Consider the following 8,394-nt stretch of genomic DNA (forward strand, 5'->3'; position numbering starts at 1 on the left):
ATCCCGACCCGAATGATCCCGAGATGCGAGGTGTGCGCCCAGGCGCAGTCACCCACGCCGCTGCGTGGCATCCTCGCAGTAAAAACTGACCCAGGCGCCCTTTTGACCCGCCCTTGGGCTTGCCTTTGTCCCAGCTCCGCGGGCTGGGCCTGCTTGGCTCGCCTGGGGAATTGCTGCTACCTACTGCCTCCCTCTTGAATCGTTTCCCTCCAAAACTGGCTGCACAGAAGGAGCCATTTACACCCAAGGAAACTGAGGCTTAGAGTGCTGCAAGGCTTGCCCAAGGTCCCACAGCCAGACGGGGTGAATCTGAGATTCACATCCAGATCTGAAAACCGAAAGACCTTTCCTCCGCCTTTCAGTCTCCGGAATTCTCAGCATTGCTTAAGTCTCTGGGCTCTCAGACAAGATGTCCCAAGATCCTCCTTCGCGGCCTTCTCTGAAAGAGAGCCCTCGGAGACAAGAAATGGGGGAGGGCAGAAGGGAGCATTGACCCAAGTGTGCAGGAGGGAAGGGACTAGACTCCCATCCTCTCTCCATACTCAGAACTCCATTAGAGAAAACCCCACAGTTTGGCCTCGTGGTCACATGGAAATCGAAGCACAGGTCATTGCTGAATTTGTAGACCAAGAAGCCCCTCACTACCCTGCCCACACCCCCACACCTCAGGATCCTCTAAAGGAGGAACTTCCCATCCTTCCACATCCAGACGAGCTGGGCCCTGGGCTCAGAGGAGAGGTGGTCCATGCCATTGGATTGTATGTATGACTTTGGAAGGCAGAGCAAGACTAGACCCCCAGACACCACAGAGCTTTCCAGGGCAGGCAATGAGTGCAGGCTGCTCCCAGAAATCCACATCAAACCTCTGATTGCTGTGAGGCCTGGACTGGTCCAGAAGCACCAAAAAGCCATAAGGCTCTCAGACAAGCCCCCTAGTTCCCCCAAAGTCTTGGAGGCCTCATGGGACCCAGGAACTGGAACATGGCTACTGAAGCTCAGGCCCAGAAAGGCAGAGATCACAGGAGTGGGGCAGGAGATAGGAATCGTCCCTCATTCCATCTCTTCTTCATTGTGGGCCCTTAGACAAGGCCACCTCCTTGGCCTCGAGCATTGTTTGTTGGATGAATACATGAAATTTGCTTCTCTGAATATGTTTTCTCACATGTGAAATGAGAATCACAGTAAAAATACTCACATCCCAGGGGGCATGGAAAGGCCTCTGAGGATGCAACCCTCAGGGTCTAGGAGCTCTAGAGAGCAAGCTGGGTTATCTAGTCCTATGTCACTGTGTTGATTACCTTTTTTTATTTTTTAAAAGTAGCTTTATTGACGTATAATCCACAGCCCATACAATTCACCCATTTAAAATGTGCAACTTCATAGTTTTTAGTATATTCACAGGTATGTGCAACCAACACTGCAGTCAATTTTAAAACATTTTCATCACATCAAAAAGAAACCCTGGGGGGCCGGCCTGGTGGCGAAAGTGGTTAAGTGCGCGCATTCCGCTGTGGTGGCCCCGCGTTCGCCGGTTCGGATCCCGGGGGTGCACCAATGCACCGCTTGGCAAGCCATGCTGTGGCGGCATCCCATATAAAGCGGAGAAAGAGGAGGCACGGATGTTAGCCCAGGGCCAGTCTTCCTCAGCAAAAAAGGAGGAGGATTGGCAGATGTTAGCACAGGGCTGATCTTCCTCACAAAAAAAAAAAAAAAGAAAAGAAAAAGAAACCCTGTACAGGGGCCAGCCCAGTGGCGCAAGCAGTTAAGTGCACTCCGCTGCGGCGGCCCGGGGTTGGCGGGTTCAGATCCCGGGCGCGCACCAATGCACCGCTTGTCAGGCCATGCTGTGGAGGGGTCCCATATAAAGTGGAGGAAGATGGGAACAGATGTTAGCCCAGGGCCAGTCTTCCTCAGCAAAAAAGGAGGATTGGCATGGATGTTAGCTCAGGGCTGGTCCTCCTCACAAAAAAAAAAAAAAGAAAGAAACCCTGTACACTTAGGCTATCACTATCCTATATTCCCATCTACCTCAGCCCTAAACAACTACTAATCTGCTTTCTGTCTCTTTAGATTTGCCTATTCTGGACACTTCATATAAATGGAATCATACACTATGTGGTCTTTTGTGACTTCTTCTTTCACTTAGTATAATGTTTTCAAGGCCCATCCATGTTGTAGCATGTATCAGTACTTCATTCCTTTTTATGGCTGAATAATATTCCATTGTATGGATATACCACATTTTCTTTATCCATTCGTCGGTGAATGGCCATTTAGGTTTTTTCTACTTTTTGGTTATTATGAGTAATGCTGCTGTAAACATTTGTGTACAAGTTTTTCTGGGGACGTGTTTTCATTTCTCTTGAGTATATACTTAGGAGTAGAATTGCTGAGTCTTATGGTAACTGCATGTTTAATTGAATGAGGAACTGCAAACTATTTTCAAAAGTGGCTGCACCATTTTACATTCCCACCATTTTACATTCCCACCAGCAATGAGGGTTGCAATTTCTCCACATACTCAACAACACTTGTTACTGACTTTTTAATTCTAGTCATCATGCTAGTGGTTGTGAAGTGGTATCTCAGTGTGGTTTTGATTTGCATTTCCCTGATGACTAATGACATTGAGCATCTTTTTATGTGCTTTTTGGCCATTTGTATATCTTCCTTGGAGAAATATCTATTCAGATCCTTTGCCCATTTTTTAATTGGACTATTTGTCTTCTGCTATAGAGTTGTAAGAGTTCTTTTTATATTGTAGATACAGTTCTCTTGTCAGATATATGATTTGCAAATATTTTATCACATTCTGTGGGTTGCCTTTCACTTTCTTGATAGTGTCATTGAAGTACAAATGTTTCTGATTTTGATGAAGTCCAATTTATCTATTTTTTCTGTTGTTGCTCAAGCTTTTAGTGTCATATCTAAGAATCCATTGCCAAATTCAAGGTCAGGAAGATTTGCCTCCATGTTTTCTTCTGCGAGTTCTATAGTTTTAGCTCTTACATTTAGATCTTTGATCCATTTTGGGTTGATTTTTGCATATGGTGTGAGGTTAAGGTCCAACTTCATTCTTTTAAATGTGGACATCCAGTTGTCCCAGCACCATTTGTTGAAAACACTATTCTCTCCCCATGGAATGGTCTCGGCACCCTTGTTGGAAATCTGTTGACCATAGGCACATGGCTTTATTTCTAGACTCAATTCTATTCCATTGATCTATATGTCTGCCTTTATGCCAGTATCACACTATCTTGAATACCATTGCTTTGTAGTAAGTTTTGAAATCAAGAAGTGAGTTCTACTTTGTTCTTTTTCTAGATTGTTTTGGCTATTATGGGTTTCTTACAATTCTATATGAATCTTAGGATCAGCTTATCAATTTCTACAAAGAAGTCAGCTAGGATTCTGATTGTGTTGAATCCGTAGATCAACTTGGGAAGTATTGCCATCTTAACAATAATAAGTCTTCCAGTACATGAGCATGGGATGTTTTTCCATTTATTTAGATATTCTTTAATTATTTTCAATAACGTTTTGTAGTTTTCTAAGTTTTGTACTTCTTTAGATAAATTTATTCTGAAGAATTTCATTCTTTTTCATGCTATTATAAGTGGAATCATTTTCTTTTTTTTTTAATTATTTGAGCGAGGTTATATTGGCTTATGACATTGTGTAAACTTCAGGTGTACATTATTATATTTCAGTTTCTGTGTAGACTGCATTGTGTTCACCACCAATCGTCTAGTTTTTATCTGTCACCATACATATGTGCCCCTTTACCTGTTTTGCCCTCTCCCCACCCTCTTCCCCTCTGGTAACCACCAGTCTGTTCTCCTTATCTACGTATTTGTTTGTTTGTTTGTTTATCTTCCGCATATGAGTGAAATCATACAGTATTTGTCTTTCTCTGACTTAGTTTGCTTAGCATAATACCTTCAAGGTCATCCATGTGGTCACAAATGGCATGATTTTGTCTTTTTATGGCTTAGTAGTATTCCATTGTGTATATATACCACATTTTCTTTATCCATTCATCCGTTGTTGGGCACTTGGGTTGCTTCTACATCTTGGCTATTGTGAATGATGCTGTGATGAACATAGGGGTACATATATATTTTTGAATTATTGATTTCTTGTTCTTTGGATAAATACCCAGTAATGGGATAGCTGGATCATATGGTATTTCTTTTTTTTTTTTTTAATTTTTATTTATTTATTTTTTTCCCCCAAAGCCCCAGTAGATAGTTGTATGTCATAGCTGCACATCCTTCTAGTTGCTGTATGTGGGACACGGCCTCAGCTTGGCCAGAGAAGCGGTGTGTCGGTGCACGCCCGGGATCCGAACCCAGGCCGCCAGCAGCAGAGTGCGCGCACTTAACCGCTAAGCCACAGGGCCGGCCCTCATATGGTATTTCTATTTTTAATTTTTTGAGAAATTTCCATACTGTTTTCCGTAGAGGCTGCACCAGTTTGCATTCCCATCAGCAGTGTATGAGGGTTCCCTTTTCTCCACATCCTCTCCAACACTTGTTATTTCTTGACTTGTTAATTATAGCCATTCTGACAGGTGTGAGGTGATATCTCATTGTAGTTTTGATTTGCATTTCCCTAATAATTAGTGATGTTGAACATCTTTTCATGTGCCTGTTGGACATCTGTGTATCTTCTTGGGAAAAATGTGTGTTCATATCGTCTGCCCATTTTTTATTTGTTTGTTTGTTGCTGATGAAGATTCGCCCTGAGCTAACATCTGTTGCCAATCATCCTCGTTTTGCTTGAGGAAGATTCACCCTGGGCTAATATCTGTGCCAATCTTCCTCTATGTTGTATGTGGGTCACCACCACAGCATGACTGCTGACAAGTGGTGTAGGTACGTGCCCAGGAACCAAATCCGGGCTGCTGAAGCGGAGCACGCCAAACTTAAACACTAAGCCATGAGGCCGGCCCCCTCTGCCCATTTTTTGATTGTGTTGTTCATTTTTCTGATGTGAGTCATTTTCTTAATTTCATTTTCAGATTGTTCATTGCAAATGTATAGAAATACAACCGATTTTTGTATATCGATCTTGTATCCTGCAAACTTACTGAACTTGTTTACTAGTTCTAATAGTACTTTGTAGATTTTTTTAGAGTTTTCTATATATTAGATCATGTCATGTATGAATAGAGATAGTTTTACTTCTTTCTTCCCAATCTAGATGCTTTTTATTTATTTTTCTTACCAAATTGCCCTGGCTGGAACCTCCAGAACAATGATGAATAGAAGTAGTGACAGCAGACAGCTTATCTTTTCCTGATCTTACCAGGAAAGCGTGGATGCTTTTTTTCAGTATGATGTTAACTGTGGGTTTTTCAGATATGCCCTCTGTCAGGATGAGGAAGTTCCCTTCTGTTCCTAGTTTGTTGAGTGCTTTTATCATGGAAGAGTGTTGGATTTGACAAATGCTTTTTCTGATCTATTCGGATGATCTTTTATATGTTGCTGGATTTGGTTTGTTAGTATTTTGTTGAGGATTTTTGCATCCATATTCATAAACGTATTGGTCTGTAGATTTCTTTTCTTGTGAGGTCCTTATCTGGTTTAGATATCAGGGTAATACTGGCCCCATAGAAAGAGTTGGGAAGTGTTCCTTCCTCCGATATTTTTTGGAAGAGTGAAGAATTGGTTTTAATTCTTCTTTAATTGTTTGGTAAAATTCAGTGGTGAAGCCTGGGCTTTTCTTTGTGGTAGTTTTATTATTATTATTATTATTATTATTATTATTATTATTACTAATTCAATCTCTTCACTTGTTATAGGTCTATTCAGATTGTCTATTCTTCTTGAGTCAGTTTTGACTGCTTAAGTCTTTAGGAATTTGTCTATTTTGCCTAAGTTATATAATTTATTGAAATACGATTGTTCATAGTATTCTTTTATAATTCTTTTTATTTCTGTAAGGTAAGTAGTAATGTCCCTTCTTTCATTTCTGATTCTAGATATTTGAGTCTTCTTTTTTCTTGGTCAATCTAGCTAAAGGTATGTCAATTTTGTTGATGTTTTCAAAGGACGAGCTTTTGGTTTCATTGTTTGCTCTATTATTTTCTATTCTCTATTTCATTAAGTTCTGCTCCAATCTTTATTATTTCCTTCCTTGCTTCAGGTTTAGTTTGCTCTTCTTTTTCAGCTGTCTTAAGGTGAAAGATTAGTTTATTATTTTGAGATCTTTATTCTTTCTTAATGTAAGCATTTACACCTACAAATTTTCCTCTAAGTACTTCTTTAGCTGCATCTCATAAATTTTGATATGTTGTATCTTCATTCTCATTCATCTCAAAGTATTTTCTAATTTTTCTTTTTATTACTTTTTTGACACATTGGTTATGTAGGAGTGTATTTAATTTCTACCTATTTGCGAGTTTCTCAAATTTCTTTATGTTATTGATTTCTAATTTCATTTCTTTGTGGTCAGAGAACATACTTCGTATTAATTCTATTCTTTTAAATTGATTGTGGTTTGTTTTATGGCCTAGCATATGCCTATCCTGAAGAATGTTCCATGTGCACTTGAGAAGAATGTATATTCGCTGTTGTTGGGTCAAGTGTCCTATAGGTGTCTCTTAAGTCTAGTTTTTGTATTTTCAAGTCTTATATTTCCTTGTTGGTTGTCTGTCTAGTTGTTCTATCCATTATTGAAAGTGGGGTACTGAAGTCTCTATTATTGTAGGATTGTTTATTACTCCATTCTTTTCTGTTAGTTTTTGCTTCATGTATTTTGGTGCTCTCTTATTAGGTGTATATATGTTTGTAACTATTATGTCTTCCTAATGTATTGGCCTTTTAAAAATTATAAAAAGTCCCTCTTTATTTTTAGTAATGTTTTTTGTTTTAAAGCATATTTTGATTGATATTAGTATAGTCATTCCAACTTTCTTGTGTTTGCTGTTTGCATGATATATCTTTTCTCATCCTTTTACTTTCAATCTATTTGTGTCTTTGAATCTAGTGTGTTTCCTGTAGACAGCATATAGATGGATCTTGTTTGTTTTTTTAATGAAGTCTGACAATCTCTGCCTTTTGATTGAATTATTTATTCCATTCACATTTAATGTTATCATTGTTACACTTGAACATGTATATGCCATTTTACTTTTTGTTTTCCATGTGTCTCATGTCTTTTATGTTCCTCTATTCCTCCTTTACTGCTTTCTTTTGCATTAAAGGAATATTTTATAATGTAGCATTTTAACTTCTTTAATGAGTTTTCTTTAGTAATTTCCTTAGTTATTGCTCTAGGGCTTACCATATACACTTTAACTTATCAGAATCAACTTCAAATTTATACTAACTTAATTCCTGCGAGATATAGAAATGTTATGCCTATATAGCTCCATTTCTTTACTGCTTTTTGTAGTATTATTGTTAGACAGATTACATCTTTAAATGTTACAAATCCAAAAACACATTGTTATAATTACTACTTTATATAATTTTATGTCTTTTTAAAGAAGATGAGAGAAGAAAGCAAGTATATATTTATTTCTTTTGTTATATTACTTTTATTATTGATCATTTCTGGTTGTCTTTATTTATTTTTGCAGATTTGAGTTACCATCTGGAGACGTTCCTTTAGCCCAATATATCTTTGCTCCCACACAAACTCTATGTGCTGTTATTGGCAAATATAGTACATTTCTACATTATAGGCCCAACAATACATTATATACATATTGTCTTATACAATTGCTGTTTAAATCAGTTAAGAGAAAAAAGGAGAATATACATTTATTCTGTCTTTTATAATTACATAAATACCTGGTAATTACATATTTATTGGTGCTATTTGTTTTTTTGCATGGACTCAAATTACCATCTGAGGTTACTTGCTTTCAGCCTGATAAAATTCCTTTAGTATTTCTTTTCTTTCTTTCTTTTTTTTTTTTTTTTTTTGCTGAGGAGGATTTGCCCTGAACTAACATCCTCTGACAATCTTCCTCTTTTTGTATGTGAGCCACCACCACAGCATGGCCACTGACAGACAAGTGGTGTAGGTCCACACCCGGGAACTGAACCCGGGCCACAGAAGCAGAGCATGCCGAACTTAACCACTAGGCCACAGGGGCTGTCTCCTCCTTTAGTATTTCTTGTAAGGCAGGTCTGGTAGCAAAAAATTCTCTCAGTTTTTGTTTATGTGGGAATTTGCTATCATTTTTGAAAGATGGCTTAATTGGATATAGGATTCTGGTTGGCAGTTTTTCTTTGAGCATTTCAAATATGTTATCCCACTGCCTTCTGGCCTCCATTGCTCTGCTGAAAAGTCAGCTGTTAATTTTGTTTGAGTTCCCTTGTATGTGACAAATTGTTTTTCTCTTACTCATTTCAAGATTTCCTCCTTGTCCTTGGCTTT

This window comes from Ceratotherium simum, chromosome 3 (assembly GCF_057802395.1).
Source record: "Ceratotherium simum simum isolate JZ-2026a chromosome 3, ASM5780239v1, whole genome shotgun sequence".
NCBI lineage: Eukaryota > Metazoa > Chordata > Mammalia > Perissodactyla > Rhinocerotidae > Ceratotherium > Ceratotherium simum.